The following is a 14865-nucleotide window of genomic DNA, read 5'->3' on the forward strand; positions in this document are numbered from 1 at the left end:
TCTACAGGCTTAGGACACCATTCCAAGCTGTTCTATTCTATGGGCTTAGGACACCACTCCAAGCTGTTAAGCAATGTAGTTGGTTTGTGTAATATGGTCAAAAGTATGGCTGAGTGATTTACTGAGCAAGAACAAGAAATACAGGACAAACTTGGGCATTCTTTTGCATTGGGCAAATGCCTTGACATTTAATGGTGCATGTATTGTTGTAAAGTGACAAAGGAGAAGAGTTCAAAAAGCAGTTTTCTTTCCTCCATTCTGAAAGTCTCTCTTTTTATATGAGTACCACACAAGCACAGCCATACAAGCAGGGAGCTAAAAATGAAAGCGATGCAAAATGAAGTTCTATGTGGACATGATGATCCAGGAAGGCCAACAGGTGGGTTTTGAAAATAACATACAGGAAGTACTCCGTGTTAATCATGGTGAGATCTAGTGAGCTGCTTCATCCCTTGTGGATAACTGCACTTATCACTGTCGTACCAGTCCCTACCTCTTCAAATGAAGGAATCTGCTTTAACAGGGAACACTGGACATTGGTTTGGATTTATCCCTGAAGGGTGTATATAAAAGTTCTTCGGGGAACACTACCCTTTGAAACATGGAAGACTGAGGTACATTTCTCTTTGGTAATACCTGTTAATGAAATTACCTAATAAAACAGAGATTTCAACCACACAGACTTACAAAATCAAATTTGGTTTCATTGTATAAGCTGAACTTCACTGTCTGGCTTGTATTACTACAACAGGCAACACATTTAATTAGGAGGTTTGCACATGACGTTTTATTGCAAGACCACATTTCTCAGTAACTTATAACATGTCAGTCTATTAGCTGAAGTTTTCCTTGCCTAATTCAAATTTCTGTTATTGCTTTAAATTTCAAGTCACTTCTGAGAAAAGCTATCATAAGTAACTTGAGTGCATATAAGCTTGAACAAATTAAAACTGATAGATATTACCCAATTAAGATTATCTGATGCTGTCCACTGCAATGGATTCTTAGAATTTTGAGGGAATTTCTCATATTTTCACTGACTGTTGGTATATGAAAGAACCTAACCTTTGGTTTATTGACATACCTTCTGAAGTGCTGAAAATCATCTTTCCCTATCCTCACCTTTGCCTCAAGAGAGATTTCAACAACCTCCCAGAAACTCTGACCAGCCTCTGAAAGGAGCATGCTACTTCTAAAGCTCACTCGATACCCACCACCTTCACACACCTGGTTGTACAACCACTGCAGCAGTGGAAAACACCACCAAGGTAAGAGAGCAAAATATCTACTCTGAAACCCAAAAAATTTAGCACAGCTGCAATATCCCAGATGCCTTCTCTCATTCCAATGGAGAGGCTTTTCCAAGGGCTTTGAGGACAGGCAGATCTTTCAGTCAACTATTCTCTGTAGGTAGAACATGTGACCGGCAATTGTTCCTACCCACCGAACTTAGGGAAAAACAATATTTTTCTGAGTTCTTGCAGGAAGGATACTGAAAACAAGAGGTACAAAGACATGTTTAGCTTCCTCTTATAAGTTCCTGGGTTCAGCAACTGTTTGCTTGAATTGAAAATTGCTAACTTTTATTGTGAGATAATAATATTAGGCCTGTAGATCAGAGAATAACAAGAAATAAAAGTATACCATCCCCTGTCCTTTCTTGTCCCTTTCTGGTTTGCACTGAGGTCAGTGCGCTCTCCCCTTTACCTTCCCACCCACAGTGAGGACAGAATTCTCCCTAAAGGCACACAGGACAAACAAACATGACAGCAAAGAATTAGCGAAATATATAAGTTAATCATACATAAACAAACTCCTTTTTTCTGCAAAGCAAGCTGTATCAGGATCAGATTTTTCTTTAACTAATCTTCATTAGAGTCTCACCAAAACACTATCAAAAGACCTGATCAAAAACCCAGAAATTAAAGCAGGAGAAAACTCTGCCAAATATAACATACTAAAAAGCAAACCCTTGTTTTAACTGCACAGCTCCAAACCATGGCCAACAAGGTTCTGCAGAAGTCAAGCCAAACCCATCCCCAACCAAACCAGTCTAACTAAAAGAAAGTTGTTGTTCAGATAGATCCTACCTTCTTTTACCAGTTAAACCAACTTTTGTAGGAGAGAGTGCTGCTTGTCTCTGTGTTCTTTACTCTATTGATTGTTGTGTAAATATTAGGCTTCCTGCTTGTGGAGAAACTACTGCAAAGTTTCTTTCAGTTCTGTTTGCACATTTCAAACGTGTGCATGTTTTAGAACAAGGAAGTTTATGTAACGTTCCTGAGAAAGTGCAGTACATCACGGCTCATTTTAATTCAGGTATGAATACATGACACAGATGAATTCACAAAACACTCCTTTCATCTGAAATTTAAGTAGTAACCCTTTTTCCCCTGAAGGTTTAAGCAGCTTTAAGTGATGAAACGATTATATTTTCCTGTTTCTTTAAAGCAGTACCGGATTGAAACAGCTTTGGATGAATCTTTCCTGAATTTATTCAAATATGAATACACCATCAACCATAAGGATATTTGAATAAGTAATTCCAAAAGATGTCAATGTTCTCTGCAGCCATAGAATATAATTTTGAAATTTGCTCAAATCATTTTAGTATTACAGCACATACAAACATCTTCTCCTCAAAGGCCAAATTTTCAAGTACTGAACAAATCCAAATATTTGTTTGCAAAATCAAGAAATCTGTACATGCATCTGGGATATTTATCTACCTAAATGCAAACTTTTGACATAAATTTTATTTGCACAATGTTCACTACCAGTGCTGCATTACTGAAATTCTTGCTTACCTGTAAAGCTGGTATCATCTTTTCCTTTTTAAATTACTATCTTTTGGAGAGATCATTGGGAAAGTGAGGGCAGACTACTTCTGTACTTATGGATTATCCTTCTTTACTCAGATACCTCCCACAAGTTCAGAGTCCTGTTCAAACACCTCCCTTCCAGGACCCTTTCTGCCCCCCACTGCTGCCTCTTGTGACTCAGTTCCTGTGCCTGCTTCCTCGAAAGTAGGGTCAAGATAGTGCTTGACTACCAGAATGGGTCAGACATCTTCCCTCATCTGCCAGCATTTGCACTGCTCAGCTCTTGCCAAAATTCGTATCTTATTTGGTGCACAAGTTTCCAAGTTTTATTGGGTTTCCCTTCTCAACAGATTCTCTCTCTTCGTGTAACAGAGCTGCATGTTCTGCATAAAGTAGTTTTGATGGGTTAAAGCCAGGATTTTTTTGGTTAGTTGGTTTGTTCATTTGTTGTTCATTGGGGTTTTCTTTTTGGTTTGTTTGTTTTTGTGGGGTTTTTTTCACTTTTTGAATAGACAGAATTTTCTCTTTTACTTTCATCCCAGTCCAACTGTCCCCAAAGGCTTGATGCCAGTTTCTGGACTCTCACTTCTCTCTCTCAGCTGACAAACCATTTTTGGGCTTGCCAGCTGCTAGGCAAAGCTACAGACAGATGATGCCTGGCCAGCACAGACTGCCCATTGCCTATGCCTTGTCTCCCAGGAGACAGGAACAGCCCAAGATTTTTGGGCTGTCTGCACTGCCCAGCAGAGTGGCCCATTCTGTGGGCTCTCAGATAAGCCACACTGGGAAGCCAAAGATAAATGGGAATCTAGACATTACCATGATAATGGTAGCATAGGGAAACTGTGTCTAGGGATGTTTAACAAAGCATCTTGAGGCTGCATGGAAGATGCAGGTTGCTCCAATTTCAGACAGGATTAACACATTTCTAAACAGAGATTGCTGAAATCAAGTAAATTAACAACAGGAACAACCAGATTTCTCTCAGGCTTCTCTGTTAAATCTGCTACAACATGTATTTCTGTGCAACACAGCAAATTACTATTGTGATTGTATCTGAACACAAAATTACAAAGAAGCAAAAGGTCTAGAAAAACCAGAAAGCCATTCCCTACAAAAAAGAATCCAGCACCCAAGGTATAAAACTATGATCATCAAACAAAACATAGAAACGAGGTCACAGACACATATATGGAGAGAAAAAGGACAAGGGATAAATGCTTATGAAGTAGCTGTATTAACAGTCCTGAAGCACATACAAACATGCAACCTAATTTGCTGAAATCTCATCAATGCAATCAGACTAAACTAAATTCTGCACTAATCTTAAATTCTGCCTCACAAAAACACCTCTCCACGCCATTTTCTTGTCTTTAGAAAGTTAAATAAGGTGACAGTAACAAAACATTATGGTCAATGATCACGCATCAGTTTAGGTAAAAAAAAAAAGAGAGAAATTTAAGTAGTAGTTTTAAAAGCAACGGAATCCTACTGATGCCTTTTCCTGGTCTTAAAATCAAGAGTCATACACGGTTAGAAGGGGAAAAGGGATTTTACCTTGGTATTTATTTTAAGGATCGTTAAGTGCACACATCCAGGTCATATGCATCGAGATGCACACCGCTGAGTCTATCTCCAAAGATCTGGTATAACATTATAGGTTTTACTAATTAGCATATCTATCAAAGATTCCCCAATGAGAGGCTCAAGTGAGCCCCCCTCCCCAAGGAACCTTCCCCTGGATGGTTCTATCTTAGTTTACAGAATGTGTTCTGGAGAGGATTTTGGGGTATGGGGCACACTGATCCCTAGCTACGAAGCTTCTAAAATGTGTAGTCTCTTAGCTGAACAAACAAGTCCAAGAATGTAGGCAAAAAGCACTGGGAATACAGAAGCTGTAAAAAGGTATAACAGGGGTAAAAAAGAAAAAGGCAAAAATCTTCATGGCATCACTATGAGATGTAATTTACCACATACCAAAGATGATCATCCTTACACAGGACAAAAAGTAATTTAAACACTCAAATCACAGAAAATGAGCATTCTGTTACTATTTATTTCAACAGCTTAAAAACCTACCAATGACATTCCCCAGTCAAGGTTGCCTAGTATTAAAAAAACCCCCAAAACCATTAAAGGTGTTTTCTACAAGCTGATCATCTAACTATAAACAGGACTTTGAGGACAGAAGAGAGCATTTATGTTTTTGACCTACCAAGGCATCCTAAGAGGAACTTTTTGAATGCATCATGCACATTTGAACACTGCAGTTAAGCAATACTGTATAATCTGCAACACATTAACAACTCTGAAATTTAATAATTTCAAGTTGTTCTTTAAAATACACATGAAGGCATTCCCTATTTCAAATGCTACTACTAGTTGTGCTTATTAAAACTATTATAAAAATAATAATAGTCAACAGGTTTTAGCAGCATAATGATAAAAGAGAATTAAAGACATGCAATAATTAAACATTAATTTTTTTACAGTGAACCGTCAGTAGGCTCACAAATAAGAAACTTTTATTTTCATTACTTAAGAAATACATACTTCCAATGGACTTGCTAACAAAAATTTTCATTTAGAGCCTTCCTTCAGAAAATGTCATGATTACCATCTAAACTGGAGAAAAAAAGTTCAAATGCTGATTTTGGCATTTGTATTTCTTTGACGCAGTTTACCCAAAGATAAAAAGTATCTAAAAAAAATAGATCCCAGTCACCCCCCGTGCTTATATTTCCAAATTTGACTACTCTGTTCCTAAACTGCAGTAAATGAGTACAGCTTTCACTAATGGATTGCTATTAAAAATAAATCAGCTAAACAGTGCCTGCATTTCTCCTTCCATACAGCTGGAGCAAGCATACAGCACTCTATTATGCAGCTGCTTGAAAGACAGATTTCAACCTCCACATGGAATTACTTACCCAGAAGCATGTTTCTCTTCTGCAGTTAGTTCAGCAGAATAGAAAGTTCTGCACAATAGATATAGCAAAAAGAATGTTCTCACAAGCTCCTTTTTGACTTGGTGCAAGCCTTGAGTAGGGTTTGAGGTTGTGCTGCTGAGAAATATGCCTTGCCCCACAGAGCTGCTGGGAAACTTCACTCCCATTGGTGAATGATACCTCTTCAGGCAATGCACAAGTGATGCAGACAGGCAGCAGCTGGTGCCACCTTAATTTGAGGCAACAAAACCATAAAGAAAAGAGAAAGTAGTCACTTCTGTAAAATTTTTAAAGTTGACGTATTTTAATATATAGGTACTGTAATTGGTTTTTAAATAGTTACCTATCTTTCACCAGGAGAAAAACTCCGTACAGAACTAATACAGTGCATCGAGGAAAATTGAAACAGTAGGCAAGTTTTGCAGAAGTAAACATCCCATCTTTCTATAATGCTTAATTTCATTACAGCTGAATTTGTCTGCTCTGATACAAAAGACTTCTTTTAAAGAACTACAAACAGGGAGCTGGTTTGGGACTTTTTATTTAGCCCAAAAGTCACCAAGACCAAACTGGACATGCAATAAAAACATTCAGAATGCTGCTGCTACTATGGCAAGTACCTACTGCTCAGTAAAATTGACCACAGGTACTATTTGCCCAAAATTAAAATTAACCTTTGCTATGAAGAGGAAAAATATCCCTCTTCATATTACAGAGGCAAAAGGCACATAATCTCAAAGCTGGGACTCAAATCAAAAATTTCAAACCAAGAGGATCCTCTCTAATCTGCAGCCCCTCACTTTGGGATGTGCTGTGTCAGTACACATCAGCTGGGGTCTGCAAAGAATTTGTGACTCTTCAAAAGAATTTTTTCAAGCACATCCTAGTAAGGATACTTAATAGAAAGAGTTTTATTAACAATAAAATTTAAAAATTATGGGAGAGAGAGAGAGAAAGAAAACATCCCAAATTATTAGGAACAGATTTTTACGTCATGCAGTTTGCAGTTACGTTACATAATTCCTCATTGAGAACTAATGATTACAGAAGAAATCCTGTATATAATCCTTCCACTTTAATGCTTTGTGTTAAATATATAAAGATTTACTTAATCTTCTCATTTGTTTTTTACAAAAGTGAAGGAATGAGAAGAGAGGTAAAAGATGACTTTAAAAAGCAAACTTTTTGGAAGAAATTTCCATGTCTCTAGAAATACTAGACAGAATTTCTGTGGCAAGATTAAATTTGTACCCAGTCCTGAATAAAGTATATTGTTCCAGTGACAACACTCTTCTCTAGTATGTGACTGTTGGTTACTCAAAACAGCACATATGAAAATTTAGCTTAAACTTAATTTTATTCTACAACCTCCTACTCCTCCCTTCCACTAAAGGGGGATTACTTTTATAATTACCTGCTAACATGAGTTGGCAGCAATTACATAATTTTGTTACATGTCCCAAAATATTTGGTACTCTTGAAGTCCCTTTCTTAAGAAAAAAAAAAAAAAAAAAAAAAAAAAGGGTGGGCATTGCTAGCAGTGGAAAAAATGAATCAGCTTTGACATAAAAAGGCAAATAAAAATCAAACCAAATTAAAAATAAACCTCTCTGATTTTTAAGCAAATCTTGGAAGATGTGACTCATTCTCATTGCACATTGGGATTGGTAACACCAAACTTCTGTGAAATTTTATGTGGGTTTTATATAGACTCTGATGACTTCACAAGATGACCAGTATTCTCAATAAATACTCTGTTCTCTCATGCTGATAGTAATATTAATAATAGCATTTTCTGTGATGACTGAAGGATTTTTTTTAATTTCACTGTTAACTGCAGAAGTGTCTTACACCTTCCATAAGCATGTAGTAGGTTTATGCATTATAGAAAGACAAAACAGCAGGGACTGTAACTCCCCCGAACTGGAGGCATAGCTCCCTCACGCCCACCACTTGCTCAATGACTGCAGTGTCTCTTTTTTTGGCAATGTTTGATAGTTCCTTGCTAAAACCATTACAATGCACTAGTTTTAACCATTTATCTAGTTTAACGTGCCATAGCTCCTTTCCATTTCCCTCTTAACAGCATATATCACCCTGTCTCACAGAAGACCAGACCTTGGTTTCAGAGGAAGGTCTTAACACACTAATCTCAGATTTAATGTGTCAGCCTGCCCTCTAGCTCACATCTAAAATGGGATCTCCAAGCACAAACCATCACAGTGTTAACTGGAGTTTTCTCTTCCCCTCGCTTTAAACAATGCTAACTCCCATCTACGCGACTGATAGCCACTGTCTCAAGATTTTGGAGGTGCCCTGACCTTTTTTGTCTGAGAAGGCCTCTTCAGAGATCCATAACAGCACAGAATGCCTCTTCACATTATGAGCATGATGGACTCTGGGTATTGAGGGCATGCAATGCACTTGTGCAAGCACAACAGAGGTGCTGTGGGTGGGAAGGAAAGCAGAACAGCAGCTGTCGCTGTAGTACCAAGACAGCACAAAGAACGACACGGATCCAGGATCGGGTTCAAAGGCCAGAAATGGCTAGGTTTAATTATATAATTCAGCTTATATAGCTTTGTTCACAAGGGTGGCATAAAACCATTGGATGCTTGACCATCCGCCTCCCAGAGGGATTGGCTGAACAGCGTAACACCCATTTCCAAAGTATTTTTCCCAGTGAACCAAAACAAGTCCATGCAGGTGTGAGTCTACAGAACTTTCTTCCACTGTTTCTCAGCTAAAGCATGAGAAAGGAAAACTTCACAAAATGCTTCAGTAGCTGGAAAATTCCTCTGCTCCTGCTCTTTAGCATCTACAGACAGCAATTCCTTTTGGAACAGCAGTCTGAGGCGGTCATGCGGCTACTGCATTATAGATGAAGAAGTCACGAGGGTGAGGATAGGTGGCTGGAAGAGAAAGGAGAAAGTGGAATACAGAAGAGAAAGGTGTGGGAGGAAGGTTTCAAGACAGTATAATATGTGTGAGAAGAACTCAATGAAAGGGCTAATGTTATTGTACCAGAAAAAGAGATGAAAAGAAAGCAAAAACATTAAGATGAAAGTAAAGCAGGCAAAGAACAATGGTGAATTAAATATAAAAATGAATGCATTTTTTTTCCCAAGCAGCTGTGAGGTGCTGACCTCCCATAACACAGTGGTACGATGTTCACTGCAAGTGGCACACCCACACCACACATCTAAGCAAGGGGAAGAGAGAAAAGAGAGCACAAAAGTATGCACACTAGAACCACAGAGCAATAAGAAAGGAAAGGCCTCTACAAGAGGTTATCTGAGGCCAAATGCATTCAGGTGTCATTCACAAGCAGCTCCTGTCTAGTCAAAGAAAGAAAAGCTGACATTGAACAGCTCAACTGCCAAGATGCTCAGGTGGTGGCTTTTTTTTTCCTTTTAAACCAAAGCTCATACTTTAAATTCTTCCCTCTGTATTTTTTCGCTTTTATCTGGAGGCTGGAGAAGTGACATTTTGAGCACTTTTAATATTTTACTTATCTCAGCTAACAAGTTTTAATAACAAACAAAAACCACCCAGAATCTAAAAACATCTCTACAAAGCATGTTGTTTTCACTTAGATTCTATGTCCACGCTCTCCCCCACACACTGCTTTGATACAGGCAACTCTCCCTAGCAGAATGGAATATGACATGCTTGTATTTTGGCTGATTAGAAATTTGGAGAATTGTACTGTCAGGATGTGACTGGAGAGAAATGGACAGTATATGCAGATGTGCTTCATTTTCAGATTGAGCACTGACAAAAATCATCCTTCCAAGAAGTCCAAAATTTAGCAGTTCGGACTTCTGTAGAACTAAGTGCCAAACAGCATTAGCACCCTACTGTCAAATTCATAAAAGGCTTCTGCATAGCCATGCCTGGATCCTTTAGGTTTTGCCCTTTGCTTTTCACACACAAGCAACTCTTTCAGCTTGTTCCTGTTCTCAAGGTTTTCTTTTCAGTGCACCATATACTAGCCACATACAGAATTGTTACAGCAAATTTTCACACAAGGGCAATTTAGACAAAAAGTGGGCAATATCTGGTAATAACATAAGAATTAAGAAAAAGACAAAACTTAGAAGCTAAGGTTTGACCTTGTTTTTATCATACTACCCCATCATGATGCTTAATTCTCAACTTTGTTCACCAAATATTTTCACATATGTTTTCAGCAGAAAAATGCTACTGTTATGATCTCAGATATAATGAATATCATGAATATTTCAATGAATTTATAATGATGTGTAGAATATCACACTAATGAAGTAGAAACACACTCCAGAGATACTGACTTCAACCAACGATTAGTATGTAAAAGAAAGGACCTTTATTCAACAAAGACCAGCGACCCTCCCTATCCCTTGTAATAAAGGATCAGTAATCCAAATTTTATTAAGCACAGGTAGTGCCAAATCACCCATACTTAACTTCTAAAATTCAAAGCAGGGCTCAAAAGCCAAGGTTGAGGTAACTTTGTCAGGAGAATACCAATGCCCTTCAAACGTGGTGAGAAATCCACTGGCCATGCTTGAGCTGTATTTTAATACGCTGCACTTAATACAATCCCTAAGAATCATCCCAGTTTGAAGGAGGAAAACAGAAGTTAAGGTGAGGTAGAACAACCAGATCCTACTGTACAGTTACAAAGAACATGCAGAAGATGTGGTCAAGCACATGTCCAGTGAGTAACAGTTAAATCCCTTTCTCAGTAGATAAATTTCACAAGACATGACAAACTCCCAGGGCTTTCCAGAAACATCTCAGAACAGATAAGTATTGAATCAAAGGAGTTCAATTACTCTCCCCTCAGTCTTTTCCCCTCATCAAGTTAATTACAGTGAATTGTGGTACATACTAACACAGATTCAAAGCACAGGCAAGCAACTGTATTCTTTTGAACTCTTAAATCTTAGCCCCCACCAAGACATCTGCACATCCAGTTGTATATATATTACAGCTCTTCCTTTTCCTGTCATCCAGCCCTCATTAAGCTTGGCTCCAGGAGAACGCAAAAAAGCAATATTTCACTCAGCCCCAGATTATGCATAAGGCATATGTCTCATGGCAAGCATAAGCATATTCTTGAAATACATATGAAAGGACTATTAAGAACTATCAGCTCTTGCTGGTGTCTTGTACTTTCATGAAGTAAATTCTGTTTGAATATCTACTTCACACAGATGCATCAAAAAACCCCACAAAACAAATAAGCAAACAAAAACCCCCTCAACTTTCCCAACAAACCATACTTTTTTTTTTCAGGGACTAATATTCAAAAAGTTTCAACATAGGCAAGAAGCACCAAGACAGTTTTACTGAGAGAATGAAGGTATAAGAAATAAACAATACATCCAGGTATAACATGAGTTGACAGCTCAAACTGACTCCAAATTACTATCTGAGTTTTTTGTTATGAAAAGCGTAGCATCCTGATGCAAGAAAAAACAGAAAAAGAAACTAAACCATATCAAAAACAACATTCAGGACTCACAGGCTCACTAATTAAGGGATCTTATTGGAAGACTTATCCAAGATGTCAGTTACTCTTTCTGTTCCGATTTTAACTTACCACCTCCCTCCTAAATTGACATTCTTGTTTAATGGAGGGCACAACAGGAGGTTTCTACAGATGAAATCACTTCTGATAAAATGCAGGGCTGGAAGACTGTACAGCCCAATTGTAAGGCAGGTGTTTCAACTGGGTGCAGGTATGACACAGTATGACTCTCTGAGCATTTGTGCTCATCCCCAGTCATAAAACAGAGGCTGAGGAAAGTCTCCTGCCTTCAGGGGCTGAGTTGCTTAACCAGCACAATCCAAGAAACTTGATTTCTACCCATACTCTGTAAATGTGAAGTGAGATGTCTGTTCTGCGGACTCTGTATTGGCTCCAAACTTCTCCCACACAGCCTCTTCACGCTGGGGAGGAATTGCACATTTCCCAAACTCCCTTCAATCTTTCCTCTGTTTGCACTTCCTCTCAGTTTTCCTTTTCTTGGTCTTTCCATCTATCCTTTCTCTACTTAAATTCACACCCCACTGTGCGTAACTATGATCACACTGGCCTCTCTTCCTTTCTTTTCTCTTCCTGTATACCAAATCCTTTTCCTTTCCAGTGCTGCTTGAGTTAGCAGCTGGGTTTTTTCGGTCGTTTTTTGGGTTTGTTTGTTTTGGTTTGGGTTTTTTTTTTTGTTTTGTTGTTGTTTGTTGTTGTTGTTTTTGGGGTAGGTTTTTTTTTGTTTTGTTTTGGGGTTTTTTTTGGTTGTTGCTGGTTCGTCGTTGGTTTTTTTTTTTAATTCCCTTTTTTCCCCTACCCACAGGATTGCATAATACCGCATCCTGGAGTCTGGGTTTCAGTATATCTGCAAAACACCAGATCAATGGCACCCATTTCAGAGCCAGCTGAAAAGAAAACACACTCTTGCATCAGCATAACTACACTGCAGACCATGGAAAGGGAGAAAGCTGACAGAATGGAACCACCCAGCACAAATAACCATGCCAGGGTTATTTTGGACATGGAAGATGCATGTGAGATGCTGACCAAGGGCTCTGTGCTGCACTGGGAGGATTGTTTCTGTGGTCAGGCAGCTGCATTCCTGTACTAGGACACAGTCTGCTGTAGTAAATTTTTTCTGAAGCAGATGGATGTTGTTACTCAACAAGGAGACCAGTCTCTCAGAGCATGGTGACACGCAGTAGCTCATTTTTATTTCAGCCTTAGGTGTGAAAGTCATTTAAACTGCTTAACTGACACAAGACATGGGGTTAATTTTTCTTGGCAGCCAGCCTTCTTTTTCTACAAAGTCATCAAATTGTGTACATGGGCTTTGCAGAGATGGTGTGTGTTCAGACACACCAGAATTAGTAGTAGATTTACACCAGTTGAAATCCATCCCCAGAGGTTTGCAGGTTCACAGATGCACACAGTCGTTCAAACATTTCTGAGACTCCATAAGTTTATATATATCTACTATAAACATAAGCATATGCTCCCAAAGCTGTGTATGAACAAGTGCAAGATATGCAGAAGCTTGGCTGAAAATTTCCAGGCATTGGATAGAACAGAAAACAACCCACCCCAGCTCCAGGAACAGCACTGCAGTAGTGGCTTCACTGTCAAACCTCCACCTATACCATTTCAATGGAAAATTCCATCAGTTTGTTCTGCAGCTTCCAAAGCTAACAGCTCTAAAAACATCACAGGAATTGTGTAGGTTATGTTACTACAGCTCAAAAATCACAGCAACATTTTAGAGGAATTCATCCTGAAACATTAACTCGGACTCCTGTTATATTTTACAAGCATTCTGTACAGGTTATATTCGCACTGTATACATGACATCCTCCCTTTCTTCATCTGGATAAAATACTAATCTTGAAATTTTAACCTCTAAGGTTCTCCCTTGATACCTCAGCTGCCTTTTTTCAGGTGCATTTGGGTATGTATTTCCTTCAGGGCATCTGAGATGTACCTGTTCTATCCCTTTGTGACAACATGCTCACACAAGACATCCTTTCTTTAAGGGGGCTCTCAGTCAGCTAATCCAAGTTCTCTGGAGACATTTAAGGAAGTGATAGCATTACGTAAGGTCATTCCAGGCACCTGTTATGAATTTTCAAGCAACCTAATTTAATTAATCATAGACTGAAGTAATTTGGATTTGCTCAGTCAGATTGGCATGTATTTTCTCTGATTTTCTTGAAACAAGTTTGTTTGGACTTCAGCAGATTCACAGCACTGCAGTCAGTCTGCCACCCTTTTGGCAAAGTACCAACATACTGCAATGCATGACAGGATGCAGATTTATTCCCATAAAAACATAACTGAGCTTTTAAATGTCATACAGAAAACAGATAAGCATTGCAAAATTATTTTTAATACATGCATATGCATTTTTTAATTTAAAAATCTTATTTGATCTAGGTTATTTCAACATTATTATTAACTAAATAAAAATATCAAAGCGTAAAGCCATTTGACTAAGGTTTCCCTAATATGATGATTATTCCTGAGGGCTATTTCACTATTATCTGCCATTCAACCCAGTTTCCCAAAGCACTGATCCTCTGAAACCACACAGAAGCCAAAAGAAACTGCAGATACTGTGTCCTTGGAAAACTAGGCCAGCTGTCTTTCTGCAATTCTTTAGCTTCACCTCAGTTTAAGTCTGAATTAAAAGAAATCACAACCTATGCTCTCGTTAAATGAATGGTACGGAACCACAGTTGCAATCACACCTGCTCATACAGTTCTAATTTAGGCTGCCCTGATAAGCTGGTTTCCCCCAAAAATACAGGCATGACCTACTAGAATGAATGAGGCTTACATGCGCCCTGCTTGTAAGCGACTCTGTGAGACAGCTTTTGTTGAGCAAGCCAGTTCACTGGGGAAGCTCTGTGCATTGGCACACAATGAAACATGAAGAACAAACATCCAGGACCAGATGAACTAAAAACAGCTGAATGAGATGGACTATGCCGTACAGCCAGCATCTCCTTTAGCCGCAGAACATTTTGGCACCTAACAGCACTTAAATTTAATGGAAAATAGACACAATTTACTTTGTCTTTTAAACATATAAGGACTCTCTCATTGAAAAAGTCTTCTGGATAAATGCACATTTCATCTAAAGTTTTGTTATCAGCTCTCTCTACCAACGTACAAAATTATTCCCATGAATCCCTCATTTTGCATATTTATGTCTGGCCTGTTGGGCTCAGCAAAAAACGTGGTGGACATCACTCAGTATTTTCCAGTTTAATAAAATCATAGTAGTTGTGTTCTTAAAAAGCAGCTGGAAGTTTAAAAAAGTAGTTTTAATTGAATTGACCAGAGGACCACTTTCTGTAAATGAGTCAGTTTATGAAGTCTGCTCATTTTGACAGCTGTAGAACCATACTACACACCAGGGAAAGGTAAGTTACATCATAATGACTACCAATATATTTACAATTATAGTAAGATCACTTCTGTGTCTCCTTTAGAAACAAATAGTAAATTGATTATATAAATATTGTCTGGATAGATTAACTGGGTAGCTTGGGTTTGCTGTCTGCACTACAATATTGCT

At 38.4% G+C, this 14865-nt stretch overlaps 1 protein-coding gene across 8 annotated transcripts in view; it reads right to left on the reverse strand.

Annotated features, from left to right (window-relative positions):
• The window catches only part of ZNF385B (zinc finger protein 385B), a 165572-nt gene that overhangs the window by 85122 nt on the left and 65585 nt on the right, over positions 1-14865 (reverse strand). The window contains exon 1 of one of the 8 annotated variants that reach the window (XM_042041120.1): positions 2091-2147. The exons of the other annotated variants lie outside the window; for them this stretch is intronic. The gene's annotated coding sequence lies outside the window, so the exon portion shown is untranslated. Of the gene's footprint in view, positions 1-2090; positions 2148-14865 lie in introns of those variants that run through there. 8 annotated transcript variants of the gene reach the window in all.

Source organism: Corvus kubaryi, unplaced genomic scaffold, assembly GCF_017639235.1.
Source record: "Corvus kubaryi isolate FWS band 111438036 unplaced genomic scaffold, C.kubaryi_AGA036_p1.0 37396, whole genome shotgun sequence".
Classification (NCBI taxonomy): Eukaryota; Metazoa; Chordata; class Aves; order Passeriformes; family Corvidae; genus Corvus; species Corvus kubaryi.